Genomic DNA, 23,083 nt, shown 5'->3' with positions numbered 1-23,083 from the left:
GACTTTCCTTTCCCCCGATGCCTCTTTGTTCTGTGTAACACCCCTCCGTCCCCAAACAGAAACTTACCTTTTTATCTCAACACTCGCTGGAAGCAAATGGCTTCCAGCATGTCAGTGGGGACCTCCAACGATGGCAAGCCATGCACGCTATCATTAGATGCTACGGGAGGGTGGTCAGTGGTGGCAGCATAAGCCCTTCTGGGATCCATTTTGGCTCTCCTTTGCACATTTTGCTGTGTTTGCGCCGTTTTTTGAATAAAGGCGCATATCCAGTTTGCGATGTCGTAAACTCGATCAAAGTCATTTTAGCCGCGTTAACGTAGTTTTTCTTTATGATGTGATGCATTGGTTTGAGTAAAAAAAAATGACTCACACCAGTGGTTTGCGCTACTGTGCGTCAAAGTATACATTTGCAAAGAAATGGCGTTGGCCAGTGTTAATTTTTTTTACGCAAAACTGCGTCGGCGCAGTTTTGCGCAAAAAAGTATAAATATGGCTCTAAGGCCCTCATTATGACTTTGGCGGTCTCACAGCGAGACAGCCAAAGCCACAGTTTCCCGACCACCATATGATGCATACTGCCAGATTTCCACCATACTTAGGATGGAAATCCGGCAGTAGCCATTCTGGTGGTCTGAGGAGCCTGTGCGGTGTTACAACCTGCACTGCCCTGCCAGAAGGACTCCAGCAGCTGTATTATGACCAATAATGTGGCCTGCCGGTGTCCTTCTGGCGGGGCGCTGGCAACGGTAGCAGTGCCCCTTCCCGTCCCCTGCTGGTCGACCTCGCCAGACAAGGTACGTCGGGTGTCCGACAGGGGAGCGGGATAGGAGGGTGGGGGTGTTGTGTGTGAGGGAATGGGTGTATGCGTGGTGTGTGTGTGCATGTATGCGGGAAGGGGGTGGGGCATAGGAGGCACTATTATTCAGGGGTGGGGTGAGGGGTAGGGAGTGGGGGATCAGGTGATTGCTGGAGTGGTGGGGTAGCCATCTACCGGTAACAGAGAAGGAATTCCCTGTCACCAGTAGCCCTACCACCAATGGTTTTCGTGGCGGTGCTACTGCCGGGGAAACCACAGCAGTATGCCGGCTCCTTATACCACCAGAGGTCTTGTATGGACCGTCGGGTCAGAGATGCTCGTCTTCGGCCTGGCGGTTCATCCCATCACGGTGGTATGAGTGGAGATGTGGCGGGTTGGCAGCAGCCAACCGGCCACACTCATAATCTGGTGGTATACACCACCAGCCTGCTGGCGATGATACCGCCACATTAACCCTAGCGGTCAAAAGACCGCCAGGGTCAAAAGGAGGGGGTATAGGGGAGTATCCCATGGGGGAACACTAGAGTTTCCCCCATAGATGGGTGCTAGGATGGCCGGGGACCATCCAAAGCACATGCCAACTGCGGTGTTGAACGGCCCCAGGCCGTCACAAGCACTGAAAGGGCTAAATAAAGCCTTCCTATTCAACACAAATGTTTTTTTACTCTTTCTTTCACATTCATTAGAACACATAATGTAGCCACAGAGCCAACCATAAGCAGTCCTGATACTTCATAGCCCGAGAACAAAAGCTCTAGGTCCAGAAGCACTTAATATCCTAGTAACCTTGTCTGGACGTTATATTTTCAGTGACTCCAGAAACTTAAGATGAGTTTGTAAGAAATGTTTTGGGGGGCTGCTGCACCTTCTGCAGCACCTCACAACAGATTGGTGAAATACTGTTGGTGCCCCTGCCCAGATTGGGACACTACAGAGCAAGAAAAATATATAAACCAAGGTTGGGGCATTGTGAACGCTCCAGCCAGGAACACTGAATAAATAATTAGCTGCTTGCTCCGCTCTTCATTTTTGGTGTGTGGCTTTGTTTCCCATGTCTCTTTTCTTTTTTGTTTAGTTTGGGTGCCATCTGGACCACCCACAGTCTCCTGTAGCACTAGGGGCCACAGAGGAAGGCCCATGGTCCCTGTAGCCCCATCCGGCTCTCCATGCACAGCTTCTTTGCTAAGCATGGCCAGGCAGCTTCTGTTCTGCTCCCACCACTGGCGGGAGCCCTCCTCTTCTGCTCCTGTGGTGGGAGCAGCCTGGGGTGCTGAGAGTGCCTCCTGCCTCCAGAAAGAGGCAGGGGCTGGCAAAACAGCTGATACACTGGTCCCTGCCTAGGGGGATGGAATCCCTGAGGCACGAGGAAGCAAATATCTGTGCTAGCACCAGGATGATGTGGGCCCCGGGGCACAAAGTGTTTAAGGTGAGGGGGTCCTATGCATGCTTCCTCCCAAAGCAAAATTAAAAAGAGAATTGTGTCAACATCTGGGCCTGGCCCACCCAGGGTTATTTTAGGAAACTGTGGCAGAGCACCAAGCACTCCTTTGTTTCTCTTTCTTTAAAGTTTCAGATATTTGATGATGCATATCTCGGGCCTCAGTGAGCCCGTTTGCACCATCTTAGCCTCCAGAGGTCTGTGCTTCCTCTTCTGTTTCAGTGGAACTGGGCTGTCCCAGCCCAGGTGCAGTGTGACATGCTAATTATCAGATGCAGATTTTCCTCCCCACTATTTCCTTCCCAGGACTTCAGGCAATCATTGACAATTGGTCATTTTGCTGGGGAGGCCATCATCCCCTCTGCTGAGCAGCAAAGTAATTAACTTGACCCAGTAGTGGGGACAAAGGCCTGGAATCTGATAAGCTGAGCCAGAAAAATAAGACAGTTATTTAAGTCCTATAAAATGTGGTTTTAGTGTGTTGAGAACTGCAAAATCAAACATGGCAGGCATGTTGCACCCCCAGTTTGTCATCTTGCTGGATTGTGTAGACCTATTTGGAGCGAAAATGCACTTTTAGGGCAGGTTTCACCTGTGTGTATAATACAGTTGAAGGACTGCTAATTTTCCAGTAGATTCCACAGACCTACCAATGAATGCCCACTAATATTATAAGGCCTACCCCAGGTCAGCACTAATCCTTGCAGAGTTCTTTCTGTGCCAGGCTGCCTGTGTGCTATTACCAGGCTGCACATGATGGTAGTCTCAAACGTGTAGCCCTCACACATTCACGTGTTACCAGCCCAGTAGCTGTGCGGCAGCAGCCTTATCTTAAAAGGTATACACTAATGGTAAACACACTCTGTCTGTTCACTGTGAAATGACTATGAGTGAAACTCTGATAGTGTGACTCACCCATAGTAATGGTTCAAAAACAACATAGTCATAAGAAAAAAATCCTGGTGCACTAAATGGGCAGAAGATTTTTGCTACATGCACTGTGCATCAGCTTGAACTGCCCTGCCAGGGGTAGACAGTGCATTGCTTTAAGCCACCATCATCAGATGGAGAGTAGACTGTATGAAGTTTCTTACCAAATAGTTGATAATAGGTGTCGGGTCATGTGAGAAACCAGTCTACAAGAGGGAGTGCTGTGGCAGTGGTGTTCAAGGGCAGCATGCTGTTGTTAGACATCCGTGAGGCAGGGACATGCTGTTTTTCCAATACCTTCTGCAAGCACTTTATTGTGGATGGTGACACAAAGGCAAAAACTGTAGACGGGCAAGCTGTGCTAAAGGGCCCATTTCAATGAAAGAGGAGCTCTTTACTTATGTCTCAGATATGAATTGGTTAGTAAGCTATTAAACTAGCATCTGCATCTATGAATGATCCATTGCTTGGTAATAAGAAGTAACTTTTATGATGAATACTTCTAACCACAGATTCCTCCCCTCTTATATTTACTGCAGGGGCCAGACAAGATTAGGGAGATTTTCCAGTAATTGCTTCCTTATACTAATACAAGACACCACAGACTCCATGGTGGCTTTGTCCCGCATCTGGAAGCAATTACTCAAAGTTGTGCATAGTTATTTACGTTGGTTCCTTTTTACCATGTGCCATTCAATGTGGATTTGGTGCTCCGCTCCTGAGCATGTTAGTACTATACCAATATCCAAAAGTGTTTTTCTCTGAAGACACTGTGCTAGGAATGTCTCCCCCAAAAGCTGCAGGAATCATGCTGTGCCTTACCTCCAGGAAGCAGATGTCTGTGACAGACCCACATATTATAATGTGCATTTGCATAGTGCACAACTCACCTAGGAGGGTTTCCTGGCCCTGAAACAGGAGCCTTACAAGCAGGGCCAAGTGATTAGGACTTGGATGACTATTCTGTGAGTGTTGACAGGGAGCCATTTGAATATCTTCTTGAACTTGTGGAAGCAGGAGACAGAGACTGCGTTCACTTGGCTGATCGTGGTGAGTTAGTTTTCAATTACTATTCTGAGGTTATATGTGTGGGCTGCCAAAAGGGGTGTGGGTCTGAGATTGGCAGCCCACCAGATGGAGTGCCAGAGCAAGGTGTCTTTGCCAAAGATTACTACTTCTGTCTTGTCGGTGTGGAGTTTGAAGCAGTTGTTTTTTATCCATCTGGCAACTTCAATCAAGAAGCATAGCATTGAAGGAGGGGGGGGGATGTTCATGTTGTTACACCCCCCCAATCAATGTACTATTTAATAAATAGTTGGGTAGAGGAGCTTTCAGTTGGGTATGATAAGCTATGTGTCTGATTTCATCTGACATTTTTAGTCACTCAGACAAAAACACATACACATATACTCTGGTCTCTGTTTTGAAGGTCTTAAAACATGGCTATTTTACAAAATAATGTATTTTAAGGACCCCTCACAATTAACACTCTTTTCCCTTTCCACTGGCCAGTCAGCCCCACCTCAGGTTTTGCTACTCATATAGTGATTAACATGATAGCCAGTGTGATTGTCGGAAAATCTGAAGCTCACACCACTCCCAGCTATGCCCCTGCTTCAGTCACGCAAGAGGAGAAACTGGGGTCTTGGTAAGGGAGAGAGAGAGCTGGGGTCGTGAACGTAGGGTATAACGTTGATGCCATGAGCGTTGATGATGCTGTTGACTGGGGTTGAGTCGGTGTTGAACAGAGTGAGGCTGAATGAGCATACTTTTGGAACTTCACAGATGAAGTTGATGTCTGAAGTGAAGGACGCCAGGCTGACCAACTGGGTGCAGCTTGCCAGGCAGCAGCAGCAAATCCAACAAAGTGTTGTCCTTGGATGCTGGATGCCCCACATATCTGCCAGAGACCCCTGTGGGACTCCCACTTGCAGGGTCCTCCTCAGCGCCGACTAAAGCCATTTGCTCTGTCCAGCCTTGCACTGGTGCCAGGACTTGTTCCCATTCCTTTGATGATTGCCATGTTAGCCCCCACAGCATTGATGCCAGCTCTGTCTTCAGAGAATCCAGTTCCAGATCTGACTCTGACCTCCGATCTGGAGCCATGCTCGGATAGATCCCTGGCAGTATCAAGCTATGAGATTATTCATGTTCAACCACTGTTGCATAAGGGTTCTTCAACAGTGCCTTTTCCACTGAGCTGACATCTTCAACACATCGAGGCCTTATTCACCTCTGACTTGGATGTACAGGAAATTCACAAAACTCGTGGAAATGAAAAATGGACTAACTCACAAACCTTCTGAAAACATCTAGGATGCAGGTGGCTTGATACCTGACCTTACACAGAATTGGATTCCCCATTGGAGCTCCCTACTGAAAAAATGCGTTCTTTGATGTGGTTGTAAGCAGGGCAACAGAGGTTCTAGAGATGCAGTGCCCACTTTAGAAACTAAGGCTAATACACTGAATTAAATGTTGCAACTTACCCCTTCATCTTCAAAGCCCTCACTACTTTTTAATGAAGCTGACGGATGCTTTGGCTACAGCGTGGGTAAAGCCCTGCTTGGTGCTGCTGGCACACTGCCCTGTAGCGCGGTGCCACTGACCTGCACCTGATAACACAGCTCTTTGAGTCTGCAGCTCTCGGGGTAAAGGCTTGTAGAGCATGCTTCGTCTAGAGATTCCGATGGTGCCAGCTTTTAGCCCACAGGAGCAATCGCTGAAAAAGCTTCTGTATCCAGTCTGGCTCCTGAGGAAAAATTAAAGGTGAGAAATGTGTGGTTAGATTGACTACCAGCCAGAATGAGCGTTACTGAACGTAAGTAGTTTCTTCAGTGCTGGAGAACCCCTTTTACATCTGTGGTGGACTCAGTTGCACCTCTTCTGACTTCAGAGTGACACTGATGGGCAGAGAGGCATGGGTAATATTGACCTGAACTGACATTACAGTATAACCCCTTTTCAGGGCTTTGGACTAGAGGCACAGCATGTCACGTGTTTATTTTTTGCCAAATGGATTCCCAGTTTAACGCGATGGAATATTCAAATAACATCTTAATCAATAAAAGATACCAGTTTTGTAGAATCGCCTTTATAGGTAATTAACGTATTCTTTTTTACAACAATATGTGCCTGTTATAGCTGTAAATGTGTAACGTTAACTTACATGACAACTGCTGCTTTGCACAAAAAATCTTGTAAAGTTGTTAAAAAGAAACTATGTAAGTGTAGTGAATCCTAGTTTGTTTTAATGGGATACAGAAGTTAGTTTAGCCCGTGGCTTGCAGACTCGTGCCCCCATCACCTAGTGACTTTTACCCTACTTAGCTTGCTCTGTTTTAGCGCATTTATTTAATTAATTATTTTAAGATGGCTGCCTTGTTTTGACTTAGGCCCATGTTTTAGTTTGCATTATCAGTGTCACTGCGCTAAGGTGTCAAGATCAGGTGACATAGACAAACAAACTGTAGGTGTTCACTTTAGGTACTTTCCCTCTTCCTGCTTTTGAGGGAATTGTTTATATTAATTACCGTCCCAAGCATGCCTTGTTATCTATTGTTTGGGAACAAACCTACGTCAGGGGTCCAAGTAGATCTGTACAAATACTCCTTACTTTAACAGATAGAGAGAGGGATTACGGCCTGTTGCCATCACTGCTATTGATGCTGCACGTCGCCTTGACGCTGACCCAGTCTTCGTGTCCCTACAGAGTCTGCGCTAGAGACCTCATTCCAAGTTAACGAAGGTTGGGGGGTCTTCTCATGGACATGGCATTGGCAGATTGATGGTTTACTTACTTAGCTCTCTTTTAGGTTAGAGGTTAGGTTCACAATGCTAGTGTATTAGGACATATCAAACACTTCATGTTATTTCATGATATTGCAAGATGGTGGGGGTCTTTGTATTAATGACTCTTGTCTTTACCATTCTATTTGTGCACTGCTTATTATCCTAATCATTGCAGCCCATGCAGCTTATCACAGATTGCAGTTTTGCTAAAATAAAAGTACTTGCCAAGCCTAAAAATCCCCTTTTGCTACATATATGTCACCCCTAAGGTAGGCCCCAGGCAACCCACAGGGCAGGGTGCTTTGTAAGTAAAGGGCAGGACATATACATGTGTGTACTATATGTCCTGGTAGTGAAAAACTCCTAAATTGGTTTTCCACTACCGTGAGGTCTGCTCCTTTCATAGGATAGCATAAGGGTTACTGTTTAAGTGGTATATTCTGATCAGAATGGGGTAAACAGGTCATGTTTAGTATGGCCAGAATGGTAATAGAATATCCTGCTTATTGGTGAAGTTGGATTTTTTTATTACTATTTTAGAAATGCCACTTTTAGAAAGTGCAAAAAGAACGATGGATTAAACCCTGATCTGTGACTAGGGGTGAGTGTTTGCATTGTCAGCACTCCGTCCATCATCCTTTTGTGTTGCTAATGTCGCCCTAAATGGGAAGGGTATGCCCAGACGTGAGTCCCTTGCTCACTGTGCCACTGAAATCAAGCTAGCCTGGCTGAAGAAGGGTGATACCCTGAAACCGGTCCCAGGATGCTTGTTTCCGGTCCAGGGTGGACCTGGCCTGGCAATTCGGGCTGGACTGTTCCCATGAAGAACAGGGTCAAGACTGATTTGCATATGGCTGGGTCCAAACTGGGGTGGCATGGTGAGCAAAAGAACTATGGATTAAACCCAGATCTGTGACTGGGGGTGAGTGTTTGCATTGTCAGCACTCCGTCCATCATCCTTTTGTGTTGCTAATGTCACCCTAAATGGGAAGGGTATGCCCAGACATGGGTCCCTTGCTCACTGTGCCACTGAAATCAAGCTAGCCTGGCTGAAGAATGGTGATACCCTGAAACCGGCCCCAGGAGGCTTGTTTCGGGTCCAGGGAGGACCTGGCCTGGCAGTTCGGGCTGGACTGTTCCCATGAGGAACAGGGTCAAGACTGATTTGCATATGGCTGGGTCCAAACTGGGGTGGCATGGTGAGCAAAAGAACGCTGGATTAAACCCAGATCTGTGACTGGGGGTGAGCGTTTGCATTGTCAGCAATCTGTCCATCATTCTTTTGTGTTGCTGCTTTTAGAAAGTGAGCATTTCTCTGCACCTAAAATCCATTTGTGCCTTACAGCCTGGTTTCAATCACCTGTCTGGGCTAGGCTGGTTGACAGCTCCCTTGTGCATTTCACCCAGACAACCACAAACACAGGACACTCAGTCACACCTGCATTCATCTGCATACTGAATGGGTCTTCCTGGGCTGGAAGGGTGGAGGGCCTGACACTTACATTTCAAAGGCTAGTGGCCTGCCCTCACACAGTGGACTGCCAAACCCCCTACTGGGACCCTGGCAGACAGACCAGTACTGAAAGGGGAACTTGTGCACTTCAAAACCACTCTTTGAAGTCTCCCCCATTTCCAAGGCATTTTTGGGCACATAAACTGGGTTCCTGACTCCACCAAATCAGACGCTTCTGGACCTGAACCTGCAACCTGTTAAGAGGAACTGTCTGGCTGTCCAAATGACTCATCTGGACTGCTTTGCTGTGAAGGACTGCTGTCCTGCTGTTGCCCTGCTGCCTTGCTGGCCTCTGACTTTGCTGAGAAGTGCTCTCGAAAGGCTAGGATTGAGCTTGCCTCCTGTTTTCTGAAGTCTCAGGGGCAAAAAGACTTAATATCTTCAAGGAAACGTCTTGTGTGCCAAAAATTGATGCATAGCATGCCGGAAATTATGCACAGTCTGCCCTGCGATGAGAAAATCACCGTACAGCCGAACTGGAACGAAGCAGCCCAATTTCCCGAGAAAAGATCGACGCAGCACCTCTGTTGCAACCGGAAATTTGACGCACAGCCCTACCGGATCGACGCACAGCCGAACCGGAGCGACACAGCCCGACTTCCTGAGTGAAGAATCGACGCAGCGCCTGCCGTGTGACATAAAATTTGATGCATCGCCTACCGGATTGACGCTATGCCTGTGACTTCTTCCCACACGCCCAGGATTTTCCCCACATCGTCTCTGGGTGCCAAAAGATCCCCGCATCGCAGTGAGGAACCAAGACTGTGCACCAGAAATCGACACAAAGCACCTTGCAGGGTGGAAAGAAATGATGCATCATCTGTGCCACGTTGGAAAATCCAACGCACACCTTATTTTTCCATGCATCTCCTTCTCTGCGGTGTCCGTACGTGGTCATTTTGATGCAAACCAGGTCCTTTGTGCAAACAAGAGACAACTGTTGATTTCTAAGATTTAAGACTCTTCTTAATCATGCAAAAGTGATATCTCAACTTGTGCTTAATGAATCTTTATCGTTTTGACATTAATTTAATCAGATAAATATCATATATTTTTCTAAACCTGTGTGGTGTATTTTTGTGGTGTTTTCACTGTGTTACTGTATGGTTTATTGCACAAATACTTTACACATTGCCTTCTAAGTTAAGCCTGACTGCTCAGAGCCAAGCGACCTTAGGGTGTGCACAGGATAATTTGGATTGTGTGTGACTTGCCCTGACTAGGATTGTGGTCCCTTTTTGGACAAAGGTGAATATCTCTTCCAACTAGAGACCCCCTTTCTAACAGAGACAATGAGCTGCCCTAGAGAGCAATACTGAGTCATCCGCATACAGTAAAATAGGGGTAACAACGGAGCCGCCTTTAGGTGCATAAGCTTTTACACTCGGGGGGGGTGATGTCCACCCCGTTAATGTACAATAAGAACATGAACAGGGCAAGGACACAGCCCTGCCTGTTTCATTTTGTCACACGGATATAATCCATGCATTCCCCTGTTTTCCCAAAGCGTACTCTAACTGTGAGAGTATCATATAGCTGAGAGAGATGACAAACAATATCCAATGAGGCTCACATATGAATTAGGATGTGCCATAGCTTAGCATGGTTTACTAAATCAAAAGAGCTACTCAAGTCTGGAAAGCAGAGATGAACGTGTCCCTGCCGTGCCAAAGTGTACTTGCTGATTTTCAAATCAATGCACTGATCTACAGTATCAATATATTTTCTAAAATTGTATTGTGACTCCTTAAAATTTGTTTTTCCATGGCCCAAGTTTCCAGCCTTCCTGGAATAACCCATCTCATTGTTTTAACTGAAGAATCTAATAAAGATATTGGGCTGTAGCACTTTGCGTTCCCACTGTCCCCTTTTTTAAAGATAGGTGCGATAATACTTTCACTCCATGTTGGGGGAAGTGTCCCTCGGCTGCTGCCTTAAAAACTTGGGTTAATATAGGCACACATAGTAATGTATGTGACATAAAACGTCAACTAGAACCCCATTGGGTCCCAGGGCCTTCCCAGGGGTGCTATTTTCTAGAGCTTAAGTAACTTCTTCAAATCCCATCTTGTTTAGGATTATAAATGGTGAGGTAGGCTGAGGGTTGGATATGCTTGAACCTATTTCAGGGTTATCTGGGAAAAATTCCTCCAAAATGACTAATACAGGCTCCTGGAGCAACCATCATCTCCCTGGTTGGCTGAAGGTAATCCTTTAAGAAGGGGTTTTTAGCTGTCTTCCACAACAAAACAGAATCCCCCATTTCAGCAGCACATTTTAGGTTTTCCTATGCCTCTTCCTGTAGTTCTTTCTTGCTGAATATTACCGCTGCCTTATAAGTCTTTTTAACTCCCTGATCTAATCCTTGTCCCTAGGGGATTTACATAGCGCTTTTCTTAAGTTCTCATTTGCTCTTGTACAATATTTATCGACCACCAATGTACTTTACAATAATATGTGGTTCCTAATAAGGTGCTCTTAGATTATCTGTGATTGATGTGACAATGTTTTGGAATGCCAACAAAAGAGTTTTATAATCCACACCCCATTCAGTGCAAGTTTTGAAGGCTTCTTGGTTTCCCTTGATTAAAGTGTCCAGAAACCTTACCCTGCAAATACCTGCCCACTTCAGGCTAATTCCATTTCTGCCGTTGGTTTCATTAGGGAATGAGGCTGTGAGATCCTTCACCTGATCATAGATAATGTTACCAGTCTTCTTGAGAATAGAATGGTCACTGAGGTTAGATGATTATATCCTCAGTGATGTGGCCTGACTTGCTGCATTCCTGGTAATAATTATATGATCAATAATGGAAAAACTTCCATTTTCATGAAAGGTTGGTTGCAAAGCACTAAAGCTCTCCCTTTCCTGTTCCAACAATTCCATATTTAAAATGTACATGACTTCATTGAGCGATTCACTGTGGAGATCATGTAGAACATGTAGTGTGGCTCTCCCCTGGTAGTCTTGAGGACCACAAGTAATACTACTCCAGTGGTGGCATTTACTTGTGTTAAAATCTCCACACAAATGACCATATTGTCTGTGCCAACATACTTCTCAAATCTTTCCAGATCCTTCCGCAGCTTTGCCACCACTGTACCACGTGTGTTGTTAAAGATATTATTATAAAAAAGTAATCAAGATGATATCATATTTATGATCTATAACTAAGTAAACATTTGATAGTATGGTGAGCTAGTCAAGGATTTATTAAAAATCAATGTGTGGCCTAGTGTGGAGATAAGTGCCACAAAACTGCCATTTGCTCAACCACTTACTGACGGGATAGCAGAAGTATCAATAGTTATGAAACCATCCATGTAAAAACTATCCGTTAACCAAGTTTCTTGTAAGCAGATTAACTGGGCAGAATTATATTTAACCAGCCGGTGTCCCCCAATTTACCTCTCACTGCTGCGACATTCCATGATTTGATTACCAAAACGCAGTTTACATTGTTCACCTAACGCTTCTCCCCTTTTTCAGGATTGACTCTTTAGACTAACCTCAGCCTTTGGATATTAAAAAGACCCAGTGGATTCCTCCCATCAATCCTGCTCATCTAACCCAAACAAAGGGGCAAATCTATTTGATGTTGTAAGGGGAGATGTTTGTTGAGGCTGAATTAATTCATGATTTTGCCGCGTAGCCAATATTGTAGGGGGGGAGACAGAGGGTCGTAGCCCTAGACTGGGGGAAACATTTGGTCTATAGAAATACCCTTGTGGGAGCGCCCTTTTCTTGCCCTGGGTTTTATTTGTCTGAGTGACGCGATGTGACAATTGGGCTGCAATCCTAGAACTCCTAAAATTTATAATAACAGAGTCCCTTGATGACTCATTCTGATGATTGCCCAATCAAACCACCCTCCTCACATGTAAAACTTCCTGGGATAAGTCTCCCTTCCAGCCAATGTTAGATTTTAACCTATGCATAAACTTGTTTTTCAGGGCCATATTGTTTCCCCTGTGTTGTGGGGAAAGACAGCAACATCCCTAAATATGATGGTATAAGAAGCACATTCTGGAGAAGTTAGGGTAGTGGATGTAGGCAGGACTGCCATCATTAGGCGACTGATTGGTAGTAGTTTTCGTTATCATACTAGCCATCACAGACACCTGTGACTCAGGTAACTGAGACCCAGTACCAGCTGCAAGGACTACATTTGGTTGGGCCTGCAAAGGGCTAGAGCATTTTGTTAAAGCACACGGTTGCTTAGTCACATGATCTGTGGTTTTGGGAGCTTGGGTGTTCCCCTCTGTTCATCCTAAAGCCACGTCCCCAGTAGATGTTCCTTATCTTTCTGTGCTGGAACCTCCATGTTTAATGCCAGTTGAGTTGTTAGTGCAGTCAGTTCGGTTTCCATGGCCCAAGGCGATCCAAAAGGGGAGGGGTGGGGGGAAGCTCCTCCTTTAATAAAATCCTAAATTGAACAGTACACATTTCGGTAATAATCTCCAGAGTGAGCTGATTAACAGGAGGTAGTTCCATGCCACCTACACCTGATGACTCGGAGACAGTAGGAGTTTTTAGCAGCCCTCCCATTTCCTGCTGGTGTCTCCTTGTCAATGCTATAGGACATTATTTTGGGCCACTGACTGCTTTACACCAGTCTGTCCGTTTGAGATTTTTATTAAGCTTTGGACCAGGGTCTGGAAATGGATCACTAGGTACCTCAACCAGAGAGCACTTTGGGGCGGAAAAACATATAAAGTCATTTGGGGTAGTAATGAGAGTAGGATCAGGCTCAGAGTGCAGGGCCAGGATAGGCAGGTCTGTGTTGTCTGTTTCTGTATTCACGTCAGGTGGAGTGACAGTGGCATGAGGCAGTGATAATCTCTCTGAAAGCGCGATTTCAGTGTTTACAACCCCTATAGCCCTCTTTAACATACGGCCTATGGCAGTGTACTTTGCAGGGGGAGTTATTATAACATTGCTCCTAGGGTTACTTCGTTTTAGGGTTGAGCCTGCGAGTGCATGCGCTAGCATGCAAGACACTATTGTGTTCCGTAAAGGACTTGGAGCCTGCCTGATGCTCACCATTTTTTGGTTTGTGTGGCACTCTTCTTTAGAGCCTCGTAATTCGTCAGGGCTTGTGTTACTGAAAATATGGAAAAAGGAGAAGGCCCAATTTTGCTAATGCATGAATTAGGAGGAAAATGTGCAGAATTGTACATGATCAGAGAAGAATACAGGCCCAGAATGCTCATGACATCCAAATAGAGAGCTCAGGACAGGAAGCATGGAGGCAAGACAAGGACAAACAGAAACATTTATTCATAATGCAGCTGCAAGAAGAAGGCAATAGAACGCTTGAGTCATAACTTGATAACACACACACACAGGGAGGGCCACATTCCAATCCACGTCCACAAGTGAATGATACACCACAGTGGTTTTAGAAAGGGAACACGATAAGCTTTGATGCTTGAAGGCCAGTAGCTGTGCAAAGGAGGCCAGACAGAAATGTTTCCAAGTGTGGAGTTAGTTGAAGGAGAAAGTACCAATAGGCTTCAGAACGTGAGATAAAAGACATTGCGGTTTAGTAACAAATGTGCTCATGACAGATGTGTAACCTTCTCTTTTCTGTAAATGCGTAATTAGATGCTTCCTCAAGGAGAAATGTGTCTTTATGCTAATGTATGTAGAGATACAATGTACAAAGCAAGCGCGCGCTTAAATCAAAATGCATGACAGTTGATAAGACGCATTCAAGGTATTGTGAACATATAAAAGAGGCTGTTTGTACTGACAAAGTTGAGTGCGATATCAGTCACAGAGCTGTGTTGCCCTCCCGACCGTTATTCATAAATGCTCATATTATTTGCCAAACAGAGTCGTGTTGTTCTTTCATTTCCTGACCCTACAACATCTGAGTTAGCCAGCCAGGAGCTATTTTCTCTTTCCCGGACTGCAGCGGAAGGAGGCACCGCCTGCACTGCTTGAATAGAACACTGCGTGCAACAAAAACAGGTGAGCTTACACCTGCCTATTCAAACAGGCAGTCGGGAATTCCAGATGTTGCTGTCCTAAAGGGTGGAGAGAGGTTGGGCTTTGTACCTTATTATTTTTTAATTGCATGATTCTTTTTGGCAACTATAATATGACAAAATGCATGCATGATGTATGTGGGGTTTAAATGCAATGTTATGTTGTTATGCTAAAAATGAACTGTGATTTCCCGGTTAGAATGGAAGACTAGCTAGGGAGTTCAATGCAATGTTTTGTTGGTATGGTACAAATTAATTGTGATTTCCCGGTTAGACCGGAAGACTAGCTAGTGCAACAGGCAGCAGTGCATTACCTAGGGGGCAGCACCTGGAAGAGACATTCATTTGGAAATGCTTACCTGGTATCCCGGTTAGATCCGGAGGATCAGAGTAGAAATAGTGAGGTGGAACGAGTAACAAGTGTGAAGTCTGACATGGTAAGAGATGGTCGCTTTACTGGTGCTAGTAAACCTTGCTCTGAGTGAGTCAGACAAACGGTTCACCAAAATTCCCAGATTTAGTAACATCTGGAAGGTGTCTTTGAGGGAGAGCGACCAAGGCTGAGATAGCAGTGCGAGTATGACGTTTAGGTAAGGGGACAACTTGATGGTTGGTGTCAGTTGACTTTGCCCTGAGCACAGTCAGACCCTTGGTTGCAAACCTAAAAAGCGCAACAGTAACAAGTGGATGTATTTCATGAGTAATGAGTAAAAAAGAGGACAGAAATAGTACAGTATTGTACAATCATAAGGGTAGTCTATAGCAAAATGGCAGGTGTCCCCACCAGTTGTCACGCAGTCAGATGTAAGAGAGAAGAGGGTGCGATATCTCTGCTATATTTTTGACACCCCAATAGACACCCTTAAAGGGTCCCGTGAGTGGGGAATAATTAGTGTAGATAAAAACACAGGGGGGCAGAATAAACAATCCTAATGTAAGTAAAAGTTGATAATAAATCCCTATGAGTGAGGCTGATGATTCTCTGTGGCAGGAAACAGATACAATTGAGTTAAAATTAGTATTTAAATGGGCTCACGGGCAACCCCCATGCCCATGCAACACCCCGCGGTTTGAAATAATAACACAGTCACCCCTTATATTAGAGGCTCTTCTTGATGCATTTCTCACAGATATTCGTGATTTCACAACCTTAAACAATGAATGGTTCAACACATCCCTGAGTGCCACAAGTAGTTATTTACATACATGACAACGTTATAACACGCATTGCGTCAGGTACTAATCCACTCAGACCCCCCCATAAATTCACCCGCCCCAGACATCACCATAGAAGAGGTGTTACACAGATTGGAGATAAGTATGGCTGACGTTCACCAATATTGTCTCACAACAATATATGTAAAGTCAGGTAATACTAAGTAGGACTGTCCTTACACAACACTGCTATAGGTCAGTAACAGTGGTAAAGCTAAATACACACTAAGACGAGAGACAAGAAGCTGAAAAGAGATACACAGTGCATCAGTCAGACTGCAAGAGGTACGCTTAGGAAACAACCGTCCTGTGGGGACCATGGATACCCCTCTGGACCATATGATAAAAATGTTCCCTTCAGATAAGAAAAGAATACTAAAATATTGTAAGCAGTAGCACAAAGGCACTGAGGATCACGCTCAACCATGGCCAAAAGAAGGGACATTTGATGACGACATAGCTGAACACACATTGACTTACATTGGCTCAACATATAAGAAAAAGAAATGACAGAAGAGGGAAGCTATTCTGTCACTATGGCGGGTATTCTGTCATGAAAAACCAGAGGTAAAGTCAACTGCGCCTGAAGAGGTAGTGGCACAAACAGAATCCCCGGGAGAGTCAATAGGGGAGCCCCCACCTTATGGTCTTTACCCTATCTTGCCAGCTGCAGGGTAGCAAGATCCAGTTCGGGTTGAGCCTAAGGAGGAGAGGTTAGAGGCGCAGGGAGCTGAGGCAACCCCCACTCCCGTCCCATCAACTCCTCGAGCCGACCAAGAACAGAGCGGGAGAGACAGGCTCATAAGTGAGTTGCAACACACGGTGAGACAGGCAGAGCAATCTAGGAGCCATGCCCCCCTCTGGGGACAATGGACTACAGGGCATGTCGTTCTTAGGCTTGGAGACACATCTGCAGACACACTGAGAGAGGCGGCAGAAGAATGGATAGAAGAGGAAGAATGGGAGGGTGATGTAGAGACACCACAATATGAGGAGCCCCCGGATGGCTCACAGGTCGTAACAGGGGCAGAAGATGATGAGGATTGGGACAATGGATTTAATAGGAGTGCGCATGAACAAGGGGTGAACAGAAGGTTATACAATTTTCGCCTGCGCCCTACATGAGAATTAGTAATGACTGCAAGAGGTGGCACAGATACAAAAAGACGGTCGATCCTAAAAACAAGGTCAGAATTGACACCAATAGAGATAACAGAGCAAGAGGAAGGTAGCTATTATTGTCACCCTTTCTCAGATGAATTGGCAAAGTGGACTAAAAGAGAAGGAAGGAAGCCATGGCCCTGACAAGGGTCTTTTCAATCCATTGATTTAGCAACTGCAAAAGATTGCATACGGCAGGGACGGGGTGCCCAAGATTGGAATTACCCTTACATGGAAGAATGCCTTGCAGTTTGGGAAAAGTATGTCATAGACAAACCATCTAAAGTGACACTCAGTACTAGACTAGATCCAAGGTTAAATCTCAGGTCAGGAAGCCCTCGACCAATAACTCAGTTGCCTCTTATTTTTAAGGGAGGGCAAGTGCCAACATACATACCATGGCTACAAATGGACAAAGAGAATTTAAAAAGAGCACTACCCCGCTCTCTGAAGGTGCAGGAAAATGGATAAAAACACACTGCCGGAGTCAACCTTGCCTTAGGTGATGTCAAAAGCCTGCTCAGCTCATTAGTGGGAGATGAAGTAAACACAATTTTTGTTAGGGCAAGGTTCCCTCAAGTAACATTGATAAATACACAGTTTGACGGGTCGTCTTTTAACAATGTCCGCCAACATGTTTGGGATGCACTTCGACAGACGTATCCAGATAGACCAGACATTGGAGCCCTTATGGCAGAAAGTATAAAACCAACTGAAGATATTGCAGAATTCATTACTAGAATGAAAAAACGATGGGTGCAGGAGGTAGGATGTAATTGGGAAAACACAGGAGGAAATGTCATTTTGTTTTATAATGTATTAAAGCAAGGCCTTCCCACTGACATACAAGCAAATTTAGATGGAGTGGTGGAAATAGAGGCTAAACCATGGCCCAAAATACAGGCCCACATAATACATTATTTTAAGCAAAAACAAGAAAAAGACAAGGAAAGGACAGAACAGGCAGAAAGGGCCACAGCAAAATTGGTGCAACAAAAACTTAAGAAGCTGAGTACAGAAGGGGCACTTGCGACTATACCACCAATGTCTGTCACAATGCCAGTACAGGTACAGGCCCCAGGAGGACAACCAGTAAGTGATACAAGAAAGGGACAGGGGAGTTTTACAGGAGAGCAAGGGTCAACACAAGGGAAAAGACAAGGAAGCTATAGGGCAGGACAACAATGTTATTATTGTGATAAGATGGGCCATTTTGCAAGAGAATGCAGAGCCAGGGAAAACGATGAGAGAATACAAGGTTGGAATACCCCACAGGGGCAGGCGAGGCCTCAACAGGTGCAATGGGCGCCCTAGCAGCAAGCAATGCAGGGACCCCCCACAGGGCCCCCAATCCCAGTGAGTTGCACCCCAAGGACCAATGTCACAAGGTGGGCCCCAAGGCGTCAGCAACACTACAGGAGGGCAAGCACAGGTCCAGGTGGGAGGGGGTAACAGTGCAAGGAGGCAACCCCTTCCATCCATCACCCCAAATGTTCGGGGGAACACCAACTCAAAATTATACCAAATGACAGAGCCTGCAGATGGCCACTGTGTGTCCGATACTATTGGTAACCCGCAGATGAGGAACCCACTGTGACGGTAGCCATAGAAGGTCCCCCCTACAGGTTTTTAATCGACACTGGGGCCACCAAATCATGTATAAAGGAAGGAACACTACCACATTCTTGTAACTCAATGGACACACAAGGGTTTTCTGGGACTGTGAGCAGGGTTTCATTCATCAAATCAGTAAGCCTGATTGTGGGAGATAAACAAAGTGAAGGACCACTACTGTACTCCCCAGAGTCACCAGTCAATCTTCTTGGGAGAGACCTAATGAGTAAATTGAACATGACCATCTCCTTCCTGGAGGATGGGTCAATGGTATGTTCCACACCAGGTGTCACACTGAGCAGGATATTGTCCCTCATACCTCATGAGGAGCTAGGACAACAGGTGTTCCTGTCGATACATAGGCTTTTTTGCGTGATATCTATGCCTTGATAGCGCACATACCAGCGCTTCGAGGGAAAACAGTGCAGTTACCAAAGGAACTGATGTTCAGGCCATCCGAGCCTGTGGATTCCATAAAAGAACCTGAAATTATATTGAAAATATCTGCCCTTGAAATAAGATCAACATATGCTGTGCTGCTGGCAACTGACAGAAGACAGGAGATGTGGGCATCAATAATATTCACAGATCCTGGGGTTAAATTAAGAGATATATCAGACGAAGAAATATTTGATGATTGCCCACTAATTGAGACAGTTGTGTTTGAGATGGACATTGCCATTAGAGTGCAGTTACAATACCGAACAGTGTCCAGACACACACAAGACATAACAGTGATAGAGAGAGATTTGGCAAAAGTCCCAGAGGTGTTGTGGACGAAGGGTCCATATGACGTGGGACTGATCAAAGTGGCTGAGCCTGTGAAAATTACTTTGAAACAGGAGCAATTCTGCCCAGGATATGCCAGTACCCCTTGTCCAAGGAGGCAGAAGAGGGCATTCTCCCTACAAAACAAGCATTACTTGAGCAGGGAGTAATATATGAGAGGTTGACACCGTGCAACACCCCGATTTTCCAGATACGCAAGGCAAAGGGGGGTACTTGGAGAATGATTCAGGATTTCCACTCCCTTAATGATGTAGTGATACCAGAATTTCCAGTGGTACCTGACCTATCAGTAATACTAACAAACATTCCTAAAGAAGCCACTTATTTCTCAGTGGTGTATCTGAAGAATGCGTTTTTCAGCATTCCACTGCATTCTGAGAGCCAATATTTGACTGGATTCACATTTAGACAGACCCAATACTGCTATTGGCGTCTTTAACAAGGCTTCTGTGAGGCCCGACCATTTTCAACAGAACAGTGAAGAAGGATTTATCAAACATAAAATGAAAGAGTACTTTGTTACAATACGTAGATTATATCAGGGTTTGTAGTGCCACTGAAGACATATGTAGAGATGACACCATTGGTCATGGTTGCAGAAAAAGGTTACAAAGTGGACAAAAATAAATTGCAGTACGTGCAGACAGAGGTCACACTTGGGACAGATAGTATCCAAAGATGGGAGGAGGGTAACACCGGACAGAGAAGAGAGCATTTGGAACATGTCTAAGCCCACAACTACAAAACAAATGCAGAAGTTTGTAGGACTCTACAATTATGTGAGGCAGTGGGTATTTGACTACGCCACTCTGACCGCACCACTTCTAACTGCTTTAAAAGAGTCCTACATAAATGCAAACAAAATAGACTGGACTGACGAAGGGGAGACAGCCTTTCTGGAGCTAAAAAGAGCAATCACAAATGCTCCAGTGTTAGGTACATCGGATTATAATAAAATATTCTACCTCTTCTTTCATTGTAATGGAACAATGATGACAGCAGTACTAACTCAAAAGACATCTATGGGACACAAACCAATTGCCTACTACAGTGGGTTGCTAGATCCTGTCATGAAAGGGCATTATCCATGGGAGCAAGCACTGGCTACAGCAGCTTCTGCAGTTCAAAAGAGCACCACCATGGTGATGGGATCACCTTTAACACTGTATGTAGAGCATGCAGTAGTCACTATCTTGCAGAAGAGCAAGAGCTCCCTTACAACTCAGAGTGTATCAGGATATGAAGTAATACTTTGAATACCATCCTTGCAAGTGGTACGGTGTCACACAGTTAATCCAGCGACGTTCTTTGCACACACGGTCTCCGATGATACACAAGTACATGACTGTGCCACTTACATCCCAGAAAAAGAGAGTGGTCACTTGACCGCTCACCAGATAGTAACAGGGCGTCCTATGCCAACTCCTTTAACAATAGCTCGACAGAGGACAGATGTTCAAAAGACAGCTGAGGTTTTAGGACAGGAGATGAGTGGTTATTTATCTCAGTTATTGAAGTCTGTCAAGTTCTTCTTTAAACAGGTGTCACAACAGGAGAAGTGCACCACCGCAGCCCAGCAAACCAGTCCAATTTTCGTGGGCCAGCAATGTACATCCGTAATTTTGTACGACGATGGAGAGACAGCAAGTTTGAGGGCCCCTACTTAGTTACACAGAGCAGTGAAGGTGGAGGGCAGGAAGCCATGGATACATCTGTCATACGTTCGATTGGCCCCTGCTTCATGTCACGCATCACCATCTTCCAATGAACTTTTAGAGGAGGGCAAAGAAAAAGACGAAGGACAACATCCTTTCTAAAGAGGCCAGTGTAGCTCCTATTCGATACTGCTGGTGGACAGTTATGTATTTCAATGTTGTTTTTCTGTTCATGTTTTGTCATGCTAGCAATTACATTTCAATGTTTTTTTTTGCCCACGCACAGCAATATGTCAGTATACTAAGCGCTTGCAGAGAGAACTATATAAGTATGAAAATGTATCCCATAATATTCATGTTAGTTTACTAGACAACATATGGTATCAGCATATGACAGAGATAGGCATGCAGACTACTAATGAATCATGTTTGTTTGGTCCCTGATTCCACATGCTAGTGACACAGACAGCCTGCACTCGTCAAAAGAGGTACCCCCAAATGTTACTCAATGTTTATTACATTTGCATCTTTGCAGAATGAGAGCACGGATGCAATCCTTACAGATAAGACAGGGAGCATTCCTAGTAAACGCCACACAATATGAGGAGGAGTTAGCCGATATAACAAACGTCCTGACAGACCGCAAGGAGTTAATAGTGAAGTTAGAAAAAATGGCTGAGACAGGGGTAATGAGGTACAAGAAAAAATAGAATATTAGAGCAGGGATTCCAGGGAATATCACAACCTACACTTTTCTGTAAAAACTATTCAGCCACTCCTATGCCCCAAGACTGTCAGGAGAGGCCATATTTTCGAGTAAATGGTTTAGTATATGTACCATGGTGCAACATTTGGATGTAGAGCTCTCTCTTTATGGATGGGAAATCAGAGTGACAATAGCACGCAGCAAGAATGTCAGGCTATATGGGACGAAAACATATCTAGATTAACTTGGGTAAAAACGCCATCCACTCTTCGAGCAGGTAGAACACCAATTGTTTTCTTTTTATGTTTCAGGGGGAATGGAACCGTCCCGGTAGGGAGGAACATCAATTGCATCACCACAAGGTACAATGCTGACATGCAATGGGGCCCCTCCAGTCTGATGGACTACTATTGGCAATGCGGAGAATGGCTGTACTCGCGACTTCCTTATGGATGGAAAGGTCTTTGTTCATTAGTTACTGTGCACACGCTCCATGGTGATTCCAGGGGTGGACATCTCAAAGTTACATGACCACCCCATGAGCCATCCAACCACCTTGCTACACCATCGGAAGAAGAGATCTGCAGATTATTTGGTTACTACAACCTAGGAAGACGTTCCACAAGAGCACAGGTTGTTCAATGATGCCCAATTGTTCTTCGGAAGCATCTTCCCATTTGTCCAAGCAAAGGCAACTGGCTGCAAATAACCCGATGGGAACTGATGAAGACCATTAACGTGACTGAAGATGGGTTCAATGCAGTCAAGGAAGAAATGTGGGCTGTGAGCGTGATGCTTATGCAACATAGGTATGTGCTAGACTTGATGACGGCCATGGAGGGTGGTGTTTGTGCCAAAATCGGAACTGCCTGTTGTACATATGTATCAGCTAATGATACAGACAACGGAACAATAACGGAGGCCATACAGACTACATAACCTACGGAAGAAGATGGCAGACAAGGGGGGTGCCCCCGACGAATGGTTTTCAGGGTGGTTTGTATGGATGCCATGCTAGTTGTCAGGACTGGTTAAGGGGTTATTCCAGATACTTGTGGTGATCCTGTTGGTGTTTTGCATCTTTCAGGTAGTGGTAGGATTCTGCAAGAGAGTTATCCAAAAGTTGGGTGGGATGTTTACTATTAGGGTAGCCAGGAAAGTGCAGGAGGACGAGGACAACATATATACACTAATGAACGTATGTAGCAGCGAAGGTGAAGAAGTAGTTGAAAGTTCAACTAAAGGGGGGAATGTTACTGAAATATGGAAAAAGGAGAAGGCCCACTTTTGCTAATGCATAAATTAGGAGGAAAATGTGCAGAATCGTACATGATCAGAGAAGAATACAGGCCCAGAATGCTCATGACATCCAAATAGAGAGCTCAGGACAGGAAGCATGGAGGCAAGACAAGGACAAACAGAAACATTTATTCATAATGCAGCTGCACGTAGAAGG

The sequence above is a fragment of the Pleurodeles waltl genome, chromosome 8 (genome assembly GCF_031143425.1).
Source record: "Pleurodeles waltl isolate 20211129_DDA chromosome 8, aPleWal1.hap1.20221129, whole genome shotgun sequence".
In the NCBI taxonomy this organism is placed as follows: Eukaryota; Metazoa; Chordata; class Amphibia; order Caudata; family Salamandridae; genus Pleurodeles; species Pleurodeles waltl.
Note: the sequence above shows the minus strand (reverse complement) of the source record.